The 16,576-nt window shown below is 45.8% G+C and overlaps 1 long non-coding RNA gene and 1 other non-coding gene across 2 annotated transcripts; one reads left to right on the top strand and one right to left on the bottom strand.

Annotated features, from left to right (window-relative positions):
- The first annotated feature begins 1,463 nt into the window (after positions 1 to 1,463).
- On the top strand, positions 1,464 to 14,001 carry LOC141023307 (uncharacterized). The gene is made up of 2 exons (XR_012184237.1): positions 1,464 to 2,442; positions 13,466 to 14,001. It is a non-coding gene; the product is annotated as an uncharacterized lncRNA (long non-coding RNA).
- Positions 10,190 to 10,327, bottom strand: LOC120965695 (small nucleolar RNA Z247). Its single transcript, XR_005758723.1, has one exon. It is a non-coding gene; the product is annotated as a small nucleolar RNA Z247 (small nucleolar RNA).
- Positions 14,002 to 16,576: the final 2,575 nt, after the last annotated feature.

Genomic DNA, 16,576 nt, shown 5'->3' on the forward strand with positions numbered 1-16,576 from the left:
AATCTGGCAAATCCTTTTACAAAAGGGCTATCACGTGTTGTGATAGATAATGCATCGAGGGAGATGGGTATGAGACCCACATGAGTTGCCATGGTGGTAACCCAACCTATGTGATCGAAGATCCCGTGAAGTAGGGCCTGGGAAAACAAGCCAGTGGTGAACTGAGGAGAGTAACTATACTAACCCACTCCGTTGGAGATGTGATACTCTCGATAATGTATGGTAGGATGACTACTGTCTTAATGTGTTCCAAAGCTTATGTAAGCAAGATGCTATCCTACAGAGCGATCTTTGGAGGAACACACCTATATGAGCCCGACTGCTGCTCACAGTCTATGAGATTGGGGTGATCTCTAGTAAGCTCATGAATAGGCCAGGTGTGTGACTTATATGCTCCACCCGAGGGGTCAGCCTTCTGCATCCTAGTACCAGTAAGACATGTGGTGAAGCTTCTTTACGCCAAACTGACAATTCAAGGCCTAGTCCATTGTTCAGTTGTGAAGGAGTGTAGTTGCTTGCTCTAGGTGAAGTTCAACCTTAACAAGTCTTCACTGAAACACTGGTATATCAAAACAGCAATTGGAACAGAGGACACAATGAGCCCTCGAGATCTGGTGGGGGATTGCTGAAATTTGGGGTGGGCTTTAGGCACATCTAGCAATTTCTGAAAAATCTCTAAGGGCTCATGTGGGTTATTGGCACTAGGTGTAGTGGGAAGTTTAGTCCCATCCTGCTAGTGGAGAAGGAGTTGGACCTCTTTATAAGGGATTGTCTTCCAAGTGCTATTGGAGCTTGAGAATAGAAGAGGCCCTCGCGCACTCCTCCTCCGCCGCCCGCCTCGCCACGCCTCGTCACGACACGACGCGGGTTGTGGGAATGAGCCGAGCCGAGCTCACACCTATGCGCTTATTTTTGCCAGTCACTGACGGAGAGTTTCTGACAGCTGGGCCACGATCTGAGACGTCGGATCATGGGCTGTCACGGACTCGGACGTGGGTCGAGCCCACGTCTCTCCATGCGGCTGCGTCTATATAACTGTGCGGTGTCTCCTAACCCTAGCCGCGACGATCAGATCGCATCTGCTCCATGCGCATGCCCACTGTCGTTCCTTTGCTGCTGCTGCCGCCGGTGACTCCATCCCGTCTGCCGCATACATGATCGACGGGAGAGCAGGTCTCCGAAACCCAGTCCCTCTGGTTCCTGTACGGGAGAGGGGCGAATAGGTTTTTGGGAAGCGACTACGCGACTGCTCGCTGTTCGTCTACTTCCCCTGCATCTGCGTCGCCCTTATCATCACCATGTCCACCGACGCCGAACGTGCCGCCGCCGAGAAAGCTGGAGCCGACAAGAAGGCCGCCGAGGACGCCGCCGCTGCCACCGCCGCCGCGGCCTCTGCATGGCCTACTGGAGGGTATAACTCGTTTATCCCGCTCCTGCTGTTTTCTATTATAGTTATGCTAGCGTTATCCGTAGATTATCTGCCATTAGCGTAGCATGTGCTTGCGTGATTCAATATCAGCATGTTGTTAATTCTGTCAATGCCATGCTAGTGATATATTTATGGATTAAATTAGTCGAAAAATTGCCTATTTACTAAGCAGGTTCACCCCCTCTCAAATGTTGACCCACACGACTACCACACTACCGATTCACCAGGAGCTTCATAATCATGGCAGATTAGTAACTGTGCTGATAACAATATTTGATTTATAAGAAAAAAACACATATTTAGGAGCTTTTGTGACTTTTTTGCTAAAGTAAAAAAAACTACAAAAACAAAAGCAAAAGCCCGAACAAACAAGTCTTATACCCTGCTTACATAAGATTATCTTGGCTCGAGGAATGCTCTTAGCCCCGTCTAATCAAATTGCACGAGTCTGGACAGGAGCCTGGTGCCAGGTCATCATTTGGAAACGTTCGCGCAGCGACCAACGCAGCGAACGAACAGCTTTTCCTCCTCACAGCGCTCACCCCACTTCTCTTCCTTTCCCCTCACTTTTCTTCTTCCTGCGGTGAGGCACCCTGCCCCGGCTCGCGCGAGCTCCGCCATTCCTCCTGCTTTCGGTATCGTCCCGCCCTCCGGCGTACTCTGCTCCCGCAGCTCCGCACTCCGCTCCTCCTCGACCTTGCGGACGCTCCTCCGACGTTCGCGACCGTGCATCCGACGCCGCCGGGGCGACCTCCTCCTCCGGGGCGGCGCGATCTCCCGCACTGAGAGGGGCAGAAAACGGACGGTGAAACAAGAGGAAATACTCGGGGGAGGCGCAGGACCAGAGGCGGAAGGCGAGTGCCCAGGCGACGGCGAAGGCGACCACGAGCCACGCCGACCCCCCTGCGGCTCGCTGCCCGCGCCGCGTCCCCCTAGGCCGCCGCCTCCTTTGCAGTGCCGCATGGTCTTCACCGTCGGCACCTCCATCGCCTCCGTCCTCACGTCGTGTGCAGGTACGCCCCTGTTCACTCCCCCTGCCGTGCCCCGCAATTTGTATACTTCGTATGCTGTTCTCGGGTTCAGAGTGTATCATTGGCTTCTCCGGTTGATTACCTTTCTGCGTTTCAATTGCTGCTGTATCCGAGGGAGTGAGATAGGGGGTGATGCAGTTGTGAAGCTGCTTGCTGCTGAACCCTTGTTAGTTTGTTTGACTTATGTAAGACTATAGGGCACACCTCAATCGGAACCACAGCTGCACTGGAGCATTTTTGTTTCAGAATGCCCCATTGGTGGTGGTGACTGACTGCAAGTGCACCAGGTTACAGTCTTATTGATGAGTTTTTTCCAATGCTATATACTACTTGTAGTCATTTTCACTTGTAATGATGGATCCTTTGGTGATCCTCGGCCTTTGGTGATATATATATATACACACACTAAATTCCTCTCATGGAAAGGTCCATTGAAATCATGCTTGTGATTTCTGGCAAGGTAACTAAATTTGGTACAAATTTAATCAAAAGAAGTTTTTTTTAATAATTTGGACAACTAAATTCGGTAAAAATTTAATCCCCACCAACTCGTGCCGGAACCCGCCAAGAACCTCCAGTACCTTCTCTCTGCTCCCGTACATTTAGCAGCAAATTTGTCAAAATTGCTAAGGATCCCTAAATTTTGCCATGCCATCAACTTTGCCATGTCTCCAATTTTTTCCAATGGCAAAATCTCATGTCTCGGCATTTCTGCCATGGCAAATTGGTTTTTTGTGATTGCAACTTGTCATGTTTTTGTTCCCACGGCAAATAAATATGCCATGTTCTTTAAGGTTTTTTTTTGTTAAATCCAAAACATGTTTGTATTGCCATGGTCTACAAGAGTTCATCAGAATTATTAAGCAATTCTCCGTATTGACATGCAACCAATCCATGATGATATTTGTCAAGGCAAATTGTGCGCTACTTTAGGTTTTCACCCCATGGCAAATTTTAAAGATGTTTGCACATGGCAAATATCATTGCAATTCATAATTAGTTAAAGATTTTTGTCATGGCAAAAATCTTATTAAACTCTTTTGCAATGTATCGAATCCAATTTTTTGCCATGTAACCAACACAAATTTTTCCATGGCAAAAATGTCATTACTTTTGCCATGCCACCAATCTTTGTTCTTCGTTCTTTATTTTTTTATAGCAAGCGTTTCTGTTTTTTTACTGACTGTCTGTTTTTGGATTCCTTTTAAATTTTTGGCACAAGGTAATACGATGGGGGAGGCCCAGCAAAGGCTAGCGCCTTATCGGGCCGGTCGCGCTTGGAGGATTGCCCCACCGAACGGAAACGTTCGATCGATCAGACCTTCCAAAATCCTAAAAAAACAAATCAAACCTTCCAGATCAAAACGATTCGTTCGCTGGGGGTTATGCCCAGATCGAACGTCAGCTCTAATAATATATTCCCTTCGGAGTATTATTAGTTAGGGTCCAAAAACGAAAGATCTGCTTCTGTGTGCGGATCAGCTTCTCCCTTCGTACGATCTAGATTCCCCTCTCCTCCAGGTCGTTACACGATTGGATCTACATCTCTCTTTCGGCGACAGGAAATTTCAGGATATCAAGTGGATCTTCATGCACATACTTCAATCCCCTCTGTTAAAGAGTCGGATTGGAATTAGCCTGCAGGCCGATCGAATTGTATCGCACGCGGAAATGCAAATAGCCTCCCAACACGCGTGCGTGTTAGTAATCCAATCCGATTTGCACTGGAAGACGGACACAGGCCCCGCCTCAAGCTTTTGATATATTCGAATCCTATCACAGTTGGGCAGGAGACACCTATATATATCGGCTTTTCTAGCATCTTGGTGGAATTTGCTCCCTCTCCTGAAGTCGAGAAGTAAACTAGACAAGTCTAGCCATGGATTCTGTAGATCAAGATCGTCTCCTAGACGAGGCTATGATTGAAACGAGAAGAAGGTGGGGGTGGAGCCAGGAACAAATTGACGAGTTTCAGAGGGAAAGGGCAAGAGATCGAGAAGCACTGCGCCAGGAACTGGCTGCAGAATTGCGTGAGAGGGAAAGCATGGAATATGAAAGAAGACATAGGGACCGGGCCTCCGGGCCAGCCATGTTGGATCTGTTTGTTCCGGCAGTCGGCGAGACAAGGGAACAAACCTGCGCGGTGTGCCTTGAGGATTTCGTGGAAGGCGGAAAGAAGCTGAGGAGGATGCCCTGCTACCACTCCTTCCATCAGCGCTGCATCTTCGACTGGCTTCGCTTTAACCGTCGCTGCCCAGTGTGCCGCTTTGCGATGACCTCCGTCGAGGAGCAACGTGCCCTTGACCGGGCAAAAGCCGAGGCAGCAGCGACATGTGGTGATGGGCCGGAGGCAACCAAGCGGCGGAGACTCGACCCAGCTACTGATTGAGGCAGCCAAGCCCAGTGAACTAGACTCGACACTTGTGATCTGAAGACGATGGGACTCGGCCAAGGACTTTCTCTCGCTTCTGATCTGAACTTGCCTTCAGTACATTTGGCTACTGATTGCATAAGTGGTACTCCAAAGTAGCATGGTGATTTTGGGAGATTAAGGCTAAGATGGGACCTTTGACGGAGTAAACATGATGCATGATTATCTCTGTAACCTGACCTTTTTTTAATCTGTGTAACCTGACCCTTTGTTATCTGGGGATGGGCAACCCCTTTTCTCTTCTGCTCACATGCGGGCTGCGGCTGTAACTGCGCCTAGTAGCGTACGATGTGTACGGCCCGCGTCCTTGTATACTTCTACCCTTTTTATCAGTGAAATGACATGCAATCTCGTGTATTGGCAAAAAAAAAAATACTGGTTTTCATTGAACCTGCCCGTTACATAGATCCCAAATTTCCAAGAAAATCCAGATAATGGAAGAGTTGGTCAAAAAACCGAACTCCAGCAGAGTCGTAACCCAATAGCTTACTAAGACGCCCAACAAAACTGCTTGACTTTCACAATATAAAGGAGAAGTTTATCTTCTCTAAATACTCTTTCCCTCGTATGTTTTTTGAACCGAAACCTGTAGAACAATCGCTCTACGGTATATATTAAAGTAAACAAAATATTTACATACAGTTACAAGCAAAAGAAAGCAAAAATTAGCCAACCGTGCTCTATCAAAACCCATCATTTTCAAAAGATTAACTTAAAGACTGATCAATCCAGCTGGAAAGTTAGGCCTCAAACTTGAACTTGATTTTGTGCTGTAGAAGCTGGAGGTCATTTTTCAATAATCCTCTCCAAGATTGAATAGAATAGGGATGTGATCTGAAGATTTTCCCATTCCTCTGTATCCAAATGTTCCAACACCCCATGATTCAGATTTCCATAGCAATTGGTAAGGGGAGAGCTTAGGCTAGAAGTGTAACCTCCTCATAAAGAGAAACTCCTCTGTGTCGATGACCAAGTAGAGATTCCCAACAACTAAAGGCAAAATCACAGTCGCAAAACAAGTGTAGGGAGGTTTCTTCGGTATTGAAGTGACAAAGTTCACGATTACAAGATGGAAGGTGGAACGGTTTTCTGTGGAGGATGTTCCTTGTATTAACTTTGCCATGCAGCAGCAGCCAAAAGAAGATCTTATTGTAAAAGTGCGGTTAAGCGTATGCCTAGCAGGGACGCGTTGCGTGTTTATATAGCCATAGGTTAGGGTTACAGGATTCGGTAGTTAGGTTGTGGATTGATCCCCAAGTCATCTATACAGGGATAAGGATCGATCACAACAACCTAACTAACCGGGAGTACAACACGCACGCCAAACTCTATCCCTAATGTATATACGGTTTATACATATACCGTATATACGTACAGATATTCTAACACTCCCCCTCAATCATAACTTTACTAAGTTGAGATTGCCTTTAAAGTCTTCCAACTTGCGCCATGATAAGGCTTTGGTAAAACCATCGGCAACTTGATCATTGGTGGGAATGAAACGAATATCAAGTAATCTCTTGGCTACTCTTTCACGCACGAAGTGATAGTCAACCTCAATGTGTTTTGTTCTTCCATGGAACACATGATTTGCAGAAAGATATGTGGCTCCAATATTGTCAGACCATAATCGAGCAACTGGAGAGGAATTCATGCCAAGTTCATTAAGTACGGCTTGAACCCATATCAATTCAGCTATGGCATTGGCCAAGGCTTTATATTCAGCTTCTGTGCTAGATCTTGAGACAGTAGCTTGCTTGCGTGCACTCCAAGAAATTAGGTTGGGTCCAAAGAAAACAGCAAACCCACCAGTTGATCTCCTGTCATCTGGACAGCATGCCCAATCTGCATCAGAAAAAGCACTTACCAATGTTGAGGTTGACTTTGTAAACTTCAGTCCAGTACTCATAGTACCTCTGAGATATCTAAGAATCCTTTTAACTGCAGTCCAGTGTTGAAGTGTAGGAGAGTGCAGGAACTGGCATACTTTATTCACAGGAAAGGATATGTCAGGTCTTGTCAGTGTCAAATATTGCAATGCACCTACTACACTTCTATAATTCGTAGAATCTTCGGTTCCCAACGGTTCACCATTTTCCTTTGAGAGTGTTTCCGAAGTTGAGAGAGGCATGTTTGCAACCTTACAATTCATCATACCTGCTCGCTTTAGCACTTCTGCTACATATTTTTCTTGAGTCAAGAGTATGCCATTATCAACCTTCTTCACCTCTATTCCCAAGAAATAGTGCAAGTCACCAAGATCCTTCAAGGCAAAATCCTTCTTGAGATCTTCAAGCAATGCCAAAGTTGCTTCCTGTGAAGAACTAGCCACAATAATGTCATCAACATAGACTAGCATGAAAATAGTGATTCTTCCCTTTTTATAGAAGAAAAGTGAAATGTCAGCTTTTGAAGGTTTGAAGCCAAGTCTTTGTAGTTTCTCACTCAACCTGGAGTACCATGCTCTAGGTGCTTGTTTCAATCCATACAAAGCCTTATCAAGTTTACACACATAATGATGCTTTCCTTTGACTTCATATCCAGGAGGTTGCCTCATGTATACTTCCTCCTCCAGAACGCCATGAAGAAACGCATTCTGCACATCCAATTGACGAAGACTCCAATTGTTTGACACTGCAATAGATAGAACAAGTCTGACAGTAGCTGCTTTCACAACTGGACTAAAGGTGTCCTCATAATCTATGCCATATCTTTGTTTAAATCCTTTAGCAACTAGTCTAGTCTTGTATCTGTCTATTTCTCCACTAGCTTTTCTTTTAATTCTGTAAACCCATTTGCAGTCAATGATATTTCTACCTCTAGCAGGAGGAACTAAGTGCCAAGTTTTATTTCTAATAAGAGCATTATATTCTTCATCCATAGCATTTTTCCAATTTTTACTTTCAAGAGCATCATGCAGGCTGTTCGGTTCTCCAGAAACAGCAAGTCCAGCAAACTTACCCTTGTCATACCTGACCGTACCATCTGTACGTATTTTGGGTTTTGCATTACCGTGTTGAGATCTTGTGCGCTGTGGTACAGTAGAAACTGCTGTATTTGTGCGCTGCACAGAAGATCCCGGAGAGGACGCTGCAGCCACACCGGATCCCGCAGCAGACGCGCCAGACGCGCTGGATCCAAGACGGATGTTGTCGGGGGCAACTGCAGCCGAGGTAGGTGCGCCTGATCCAACGCAGATCCTCTGCACCTCGGTTTCAGCCCGTGGCGCCCGTTGGGCCACCTGGTTCTCCTCCGTTGGCCCGCTGGTATGTGGAGAGGGCCGCGCCATCTAGCGGCTTGGGGAGGCCGCCGCACCACCGCTGGGCCCTCCTGTGGCTGAGTGCGCTGGACCGCTGCCGTCCGTGGGCCCTGACGCGGTTGCGCGATTGGGCGACGCGCTGTCGCCTCCAGGAGCGGTGCCACTGACCTCGTTATCTGGTGCAGCAGAGGACAAATCGTCATCGGGATCTCCACCGCCAGCTCCTGAATCATTTTCGTGTTCTGTGCCTATCTCTTGCTGCATAAAATCATGGCCAAAAACAGGATTCCCACCAAAGTTTATAGCAGGATTTAATGCATGAAAATCAACCGATGGATCAGCCATACATTCGCCCCCATGATCAGAAGTAGCATTTTCAGAAAGAAGGAGAACTTCGGATCTGAGTAGGGCTTCGGCATTTGGATTTAAGGAAGCAAAAGGGAACACTGTTTCATCAAAAACAACGTCCCGAGAGATATAAACTCGTCCAGCGACAACGTCAAGGCACTTAAACCCTTTATGAAGATTACTATATCCAAGAAATACACATTGTTTCGATCGAAATTCAAGTTTCCTAGCATTATAGGGTCGAAGATTTGGCCAACAGGCACAACCAAAAGTACGGAGAGCATGATAGTTTGGTTGTTCATGAAACAATCTTTCTAGAGGAGTTTCAATGTTGATGACTTTGCTAGGAGTACGATTTATGAGATATGTGGCAGCTATAAACACTTCATCCCAGAACTTCAAGAGCATTGAAGCATGAGCCAAAAGTGAAAGGCCAACGTCAGCAATGTGACGATGCTTTCTTTCGGCAGACCCATTCTGTTGATGGGCGTGAGGGCATGAAACGTGGTGTGTGATGCCTATTTGACGAAAAAAGGAATTTAATCGTTCATATTCACCACCCCAGTCGGTTTGCATGGTGATGATTTTACGATCAAACAGTCTTTCAACAAGTGCTTGATATTCATGAAACACTTTAAAGACTTCGGACTTATGCTTAAGAATATAAATCCAGGTAAACTTGCTGAAATCGTCAATAAAGCTCACATAATAGTTTTTTTTATTAATGGAATCACGGGCAGGCCCCCATACATCAGAAAATACTAGCTCTAAAGGAGCATTCAAAACACTATTGGAATTTGGATATGGGAATTGATGGCTCTTGCCCATTCGACAAGCATCACACACTCCCTCTTTATTCAACTCACTACTTGAAAACGGAATTTTATTATTCCTAAGGACATGCTGAACGATTGTTAACGCCGGATGACCTAATCCATTGTGCCACCTTGATGGAGAAATCTTGGTGACGCCAAAAGCTTGCCTGCCCGCACTCAAAGGAGCTGATGATGATGAGAGGGGATAGAGGCCACCCCTACATCTGCCATGAAGAATATTTTTCTTCGTTTCCTTTTCCTTAATAAAAAAGAAATACGGATGAGTTTCAAGGAAGGTCTGATTATCACGAGATAAGCGGTGAGCAGATATCAAGTTTTTGGTGGCGTGTGGTACATGCAAGACGTTTTTCAGATGAAGATTGCGAGTAGGAGTACGAATATAGGCTTGACCAATATGGCTGATTTTCATACCTGCACTGTTTGGCATGTTCACTTGGTCATGGCCGGTGTACTTCTCCCTCATCGCCAGCTTGTCCAGTTCGCCGGTGATGTGTTCTGTAGCTCCAGTGTCGACGTACCAGTTGGTGTCGACGCCATATGAAGAGGAGTTGGTGACGGCGCTTGCAGATTTGTCCTTGGTGAAGGCGATGTCGAAGCGACGATAGCACTCCATGGCGGTGTGGTTGGGCTTGGAGCAGATCTGGCAGAAGACTTCTGGGAGGTCGTTGTGACCTCCTCCATTGCCATGGCCACCACGCCCTTGGCCGCGGCCACCGCCGCCGTTGCCCCGGCCGCCTCCATTGCGGCCTCCTCCGTTGCGGCCACCGCCACGACCAGGTCCGCCGCGGCCGCGACTAGCGGCATTGGCAGAGGAGTGGGAGGACGAGTTGCCGCCCTCAAACATGGCGAGTCTGCTTTCGAAGCTGATAAGCTGGGAGTAGAGCTCGCTGACCTTGATGGGATCGGTTTTGGCACAGATCGAGGAGACAAACGACATGTAGTCGTAAACAAGCCCTGCGAGATGTAGGAGACCATGTCGTCGTCGCCGAGAGGTTTCCCGGCTGACGCCATCTCATCACCGAGCGCCTTCATGCGCCCGATATATTCTACAACTGTGGAGTTGCCCTTCTTGGACATGGACAAGGCAAGCCGTGTGTTCACGACTTGTGCTTGAGTTTGGGAGATGAACATCTCCCTGGTCGCAGTCCATGCTGCTGCTGCCGAGGTACAGTGCGCGACCTGAACCATCACAGGAGGTGAGACGGAACTAAAGAGAAAGCTCAAAACCTGGGAGTCCTGGGCCTTGGCGATCTCATATGCTGGGTTCGGCACATCAGTGGGCTTGCCGTCCTTATCGGCAAGCTTGGGTGCTGGCTCCTGCCGATCTGGGTCGAGGTAGGAGATGAGCTGCGCGCTGCGAATGGCCGCCAGAGCCCGCACACGCCATACAAGGAAGTTGGAGCGGTGAAGCCTGTCGGCGATCGGGATGAGCGTGGTTGTGGTGGCGGCGGCAGAGCTCGAAGAAGACATGCTTGCGAGGATGTGCTTTAGAGGAGGTAGGCTCTGAATACCATGTAAAAGTGCGGTTAAGCATATGCCTAGCAGGGACGCGTTGCGTGTTTATATAGCCACAGGTTAGGGTTACAGGATTCGGTAGTTAGGTTGTGGATTGATCCCCAAGTCATCTATACAGGGATAAGGATCGATCACAACAACCTAACTAACCGGGAGTACAACACGCACGCCAAACTCCATCCCTAATGTATATACGGTTTATACATATACCGTATATACGTACTGATATTCTAACACTTATATCGGAGCATGGTGGCATCCTTCCAAATTTTGGCAAAGATTGGTGGGGTCTGATCCCCATTTTTGAGCAGTTTGTACATCTTGAATTCTTGACGGAGGAGAAATCAACTCCCCATGGGTAAATCCACTTGTCATAACTGCTCCCAATCTGAATTGCTTGGGTAATATCTTGTAGCTATAAAAATTGTTGGTGTGCCTATGTTGAAAGGGGAGTATAAAAGTTGTCTAGAGTGTTATCAGCTTGGAGATATTCCTGAATTGTCAATTTGTCCTTGGAAGAATAAGAAAACAGCTCTGGAATTTCTCTTTGATTGTTCCAGATCCCCAAATCATCCAAGAAAGAAATGTTGATGCCCTGACCAATCACCCCTCTTGTGACAAGCTTGAATTGAGGAAGAAGCTTTAGAATATTCCTCTACCAGAAAGAGCCCATAGGCCTTGCAAAGAGTACCCCTCGAGGATAATAACAATCCCAAATCAGATGGACCCAGGGCAGATCATGATGGTTTAGGAATTTGTGGAGATGTTTCATCAGAAGGCATTTGTTATGAGTTGCAATGTGGAGAACTCCCAATCCACCCTGGTCCTTGGGAGTGCAAACTTTATCCCAAGAGATAAGAGTTGTGCCTTTATCCTCCATACCATACTTTCTCCAAGTGCAGTGCCTGAGGTACTTGTTAATCTGTTCAACAATGCCAGCAAGGAGTTCCAAAGTACTCATGAAAAAGGTGGGGAGACTTGTGAAGACTGATTTGATAAGAATGAGCTTGTCTCTATATGACAAAAAAGTTGAATAGCTAGAGAGTCTTCTGTCAATCATTTTAATTATGGGCACAAAATCTTCTACCGAGGGGCAATCCCAAGTATGTGAAAGCGAAGGCACCAATGGTGCAACCCAAGTTGTGAGCCAGAAGTTCTATTTTTGCCTGACTAGTGTTGATTGGGATCATAGCAGATTTTTCAAAGTTGACCCTCGTGCTAGCATAGACTCAGAAGTGCATGAGACCAAGCTAGGCAATTGAGTGGTGCAAGCTGGCATCAAGAGAATAGTATCGTCTGCATATTGTATCATGGGCAATAGGGACAAGGTGAGGGGTCACTGATGGATCACTAACCAACCTATATTAAGCATATAGGATATTAGATACGGCACAATATCAGGTTGCAAAAGCAGGCTATTCATCAGAATAGGAGCTATCGAACAACAGTAGCAAAATCTAATGCAAGCATGAGAGAGAAAGAAATGGGCGATATAGGAATTATCAAGGGGGGTTTGCCTGCCTGGAAGCTCTGCAGACAGATATGGACCCTCGACGGTGAAGTAGTCGATCACCCGATCAACAGCGGTCTCGGGATCTACCGGAAAAGAAGTAACAGAGGGGGAACACAATAAATAACAGAGCAATCAAATGCACCATGATGCATGACATGGCAATATGATGTGCTAGGGGTGAGCTAACGCAGTGCTACGCATTACACACAAAGCAGGAAAACATCTGGGAATGTTTTCCTGGCTTTTGGCAGTTATCGAACAGATGAAACTAAGGGGAAGATTCCATGTTTGAAATGTTAGAGGCATGCGACAAGTATGTGGATAGCATATTCGGATTCATCACATTTTTCTGAGCAACTTTCATATATAAATTATTTTCATCTGAGTTACAGATTATTTTATATGATTTTTCAAAGTTTTAATCATTTACTGAAATTTTCTAGAATTAATTCAAATTCGAAAATAATGATTAAATTGCTACGTGCACACACAAAGTATACACAACAGAGCAGCACAGAGGCTAACAGTGGGCACCTACCAGCTGAGTTAGCAGGTCAACTGTTAACCAGTTGACTGCTCAACTCGGTCAATAGGGACCCACCTGTCATTGATTGGGGCTAGCCCAGTCAGCATTTGACTGGGTCAACTGGGCCCAGTAGGACCCAGCTGTCGGTGACTGCTAGTGTAAACAGTAGGTTAGTTTAATTTAATTAGTCTAGTTAACAGTTGGGCCACGTCAGTGATTGTACTTAACTAACGTATTTATTTAAACTAATCCTAGTTAGTTATAACAGGGCCCGCGTGTTAGTGGGGTTTAGGGGTCTAATGACCCTGGGCCCACAGGTCAGTGGCCCAGGGGTTGGCGACGCGCCGACAGCGGAGCTCTGGCATCCCTTAACGCGGCGGAGGGCCATGGGCCTCACCGGAATCGTGCCATGGGCCATGATATGTCTCCAACGTATCTATAATTTTTGACTGTTCCATGTTGTTTTATTATCAATCTTGGATGTTTTATAGTCATTTTATATCATTTTTGGGTACTAACCTATTGACAAAGTGCCAAGTGCCAGTTGATGTTTTTTTCCATGTTTCTTACATCGCAGGAAATCAATATCAAACGAAGTCCAAATGCCACGAAACTCCACGATGTTTTTTATGGGCCAAAAGGAAGCAGATGGGCCCTAGTTGCACCCGGGGGGAGTCCCGAGGAGGGTACAACCCACCAGGGCGCACCAGGAGGCCCTGGCGCGCCCTGGTGGATTGTGCCCACCTCGGGTGCCCTCCGGACCGCCTCTTTGCTTTATACCCCAATATTCCAGAAACCCTAAAGGCGTCGACGAAATATTCATCCAGCCGCCGCAGAGTTCAGAACCACCAGATCCAATCTAGACACCATCACGAAGGGGTTCACCACTTTCATTGGTGCCTCTCTGATGATGCGTGAGTAGTTCTTTGTAGACCTTCGGGTCCGTAGTTAGTACCTAGAAGTCTTTCTCTCTCTCGCTGAATTCTTAATACAATGGTCTCTTGGAGATCCATATGATCTAACTCTTTATGCGGTGTGTTTGTTGGGATCTGATAAACTTCGAGTTTATGATCAGTTATATCTTTTTATATCCATGAAAGTTATTTGAGTTTATTTGATCTCTTATATGCATGATCTCTTATAGCCTCATATTTCTTCTCCGATATTTGGGTTTTGTTTGGCCAACTTGATCTATTTATCTTGCAATGGGAAGAGGTGCCCGGTAGTGGGTTCGATCTTATGGTGCTTGATCCCAGTGACAGAAAGGGAACCGACACGTATGTATCGTTGCTACTAAGGATAAGAAGACGAGATCTATATCTACCTCCATATAGATAAACGGATCTTGTCTACATCATGTCATCGTTCTTATTGCATTACTCTGTTTTTCCATGAACTTAATACACTAGATGCATGCTGGATAGCGGTCGATGTGTGCAGTAATAGTAGTAGATGCAGGCAGGAGTCGGTCTACTAATCTTGGACGTGATGCCTATGCAATGATCATTGCCTGTATATCGCCATAATTATTTGAAGTTCTATCAATTTCCCAACAGTAATTTGTTTACCCACCATTTGCTATTTTTCTCGAGAGAAGCCCCTAGTGAAACCTACGCCCCCGGGTCTTCTTTCTCATATATTTGCCTTGCGATCTACTTTTCATTTGCGTTTTTATTCAGATCTATTAAACCAAAAAATACAAAAATACCTTGCTACGTTTTATATTTATTTATTTTATTTGGCGTTCGATCTATCAATCTACTACAATTTACATCACGCCCGTTTGCCTATCTTGAGGCGTCGTACCCCGAAAGGGATTGACAACCCCTTTAACACGTCCGGTTGCGAGGTGTTGTTATTTGTGTGCATGTGTTGTTTACGTTGTGTTGCTTGGTTCTCCTACTGGTTCGATACCTTGGTTTCATAACTGAGGGAAATATCTATTGTCGCTATGCTACATCATCCCTCCCTCTCCGGGGAAATACCGACGTAGTTCCAGCTACCATCAAGGAAGAATTTCTGGCGCCGTTGCCAGGGAGGATCTTCAACATAACCAGGTTCCTAATCATAAATCTCATCTCCTTGCAATTTACATTATTTGCCATTTGCCTCTCGTTTTTCTATCCCCCACTTCACAAAAATTTGCCGTTTTATTTGCCCTCTTTTTCATTTGCCTTTTTCTCGTCAGATCTCATGTTTGCTTGTGTGCACATGTGCCTTCTATTTACTTGCATCTTCGCTTGCTAAAAATATATTGTTATGGATCCTCATCCACTTGCTAATCTTTTCAAGAGATCCAATTATGATGAACCCATTTCTAGTGAGTTGAGTTCACTAGATTATCTTTATAAAGTTTTGCTTGAGATTCGTGAATCTGAAAATTATGATGAAGAAATTTATGAAGTGATTCATGATAGCTCCTTGAATGAAAAGTATGATTGCAATAATTTTACTATTAATTCTATTAATGTCAATTGTGCTAACAATATGCGAAACCCCAAGCTTGGGGATGCTAATTTTTCTATGTCCACTACTTGTTGCAATGATCATGATTGGGGTGATGTTTTTTATGATCTTGAAATTTTATTTAAGCCTCATGATGAATATGTTTGCGATAATATTGAAAGTGGGTTTGGAAGAGTGACAACTTTAGCTAAAAATAATCCCACATATTTGGAGAGTGTTCAGTCTAATGAAATTTTTGATGAAAGTGGGTTTGGAAAGGTCATGACTTTATTTAATGATAATGCCACTATTTTAGAAGAGTGTCAACTTTGCATGCATGTGGATCATGAAGAGAATATTTTGTGTGATAGCTATATCGTTGAATTTGATTATGATCTTACATGTAATTATTATGAGAGAGTAAAGTATGGTTGTGGAAATTTTCATGTTACTAAATTACTGAGGGAGTCCTGGACTAGGGGGTCCTTGGGTGTCCGGCCTGTTATCCTTTGGGCCGGACTGATGGGCTGTGAAGACATGAAGACTGGACCCGTGTCCGGATTGGACTCTACTTGGCGTGGACAGCAAGTTAGGCGACCAACTACAAAGATTCCTTCTTATGTAACCGACTCCATATAACCCTAGATCTCTTTGGTGTCTATATAAACCGGAGAGCGTAGTCCGGATAAACAGATACACATTACCATATTCACATAGGCTAGACTTCTAGGGTTTAGCCATTACGATCTCGTCATCGATCAACTCTTGTAACACTCATATTCATAAAGATCAATCAAGCAGGAAGTAGGGTATTACCTCCATAGAGAGGGCCCGGACCTGGGTAAACATCGTGTCCCCCGTCTCCTGTTACCATCGATCCTAGACGCACAGTTCGGGACCCCCTACCCGAGATCTGTCGGTTTTGACACCGACATTGGTGCTTTCATTGAGAGTTCTACTATGCCGTCGGCAAAGGGCTCGATGGCCCCTTCGATCGTCAGTAATGACATTGTCCAGGGAGAAACCTTCCTCCCCGGACAGATCTTCGTATTCGGAGGCTTCGTACTGCGGGCCAACTCACTCGGCCACCTGGAGCAGATCGATAGCTACGCCCCTGACCATCAGGTCAGATTCGGAAGCTTGAACTACGTCGCGGACATCTGTGGAGACTTGATCTTCGACGGATTCGAGACCGCGGCCACCGCTCCCCTTCGCCCCGATGAGCATGGCCTAAACCTGTCAT

This window comes from Aegilops tauschii, chromosome 5 (genome assembly GCF_002575655.3).
Source record: "Aegilops tauschii subsp. strangulata cultivar AL8/78 chromosome 5, Aet v6.0, whole genome shotgun sequence".
NCBI lineage: Eukaryota > Viridiplantae > Streptophyta > Magnoliopsida > Poales > Poaceae > Aegilops > Aegilops tauschii.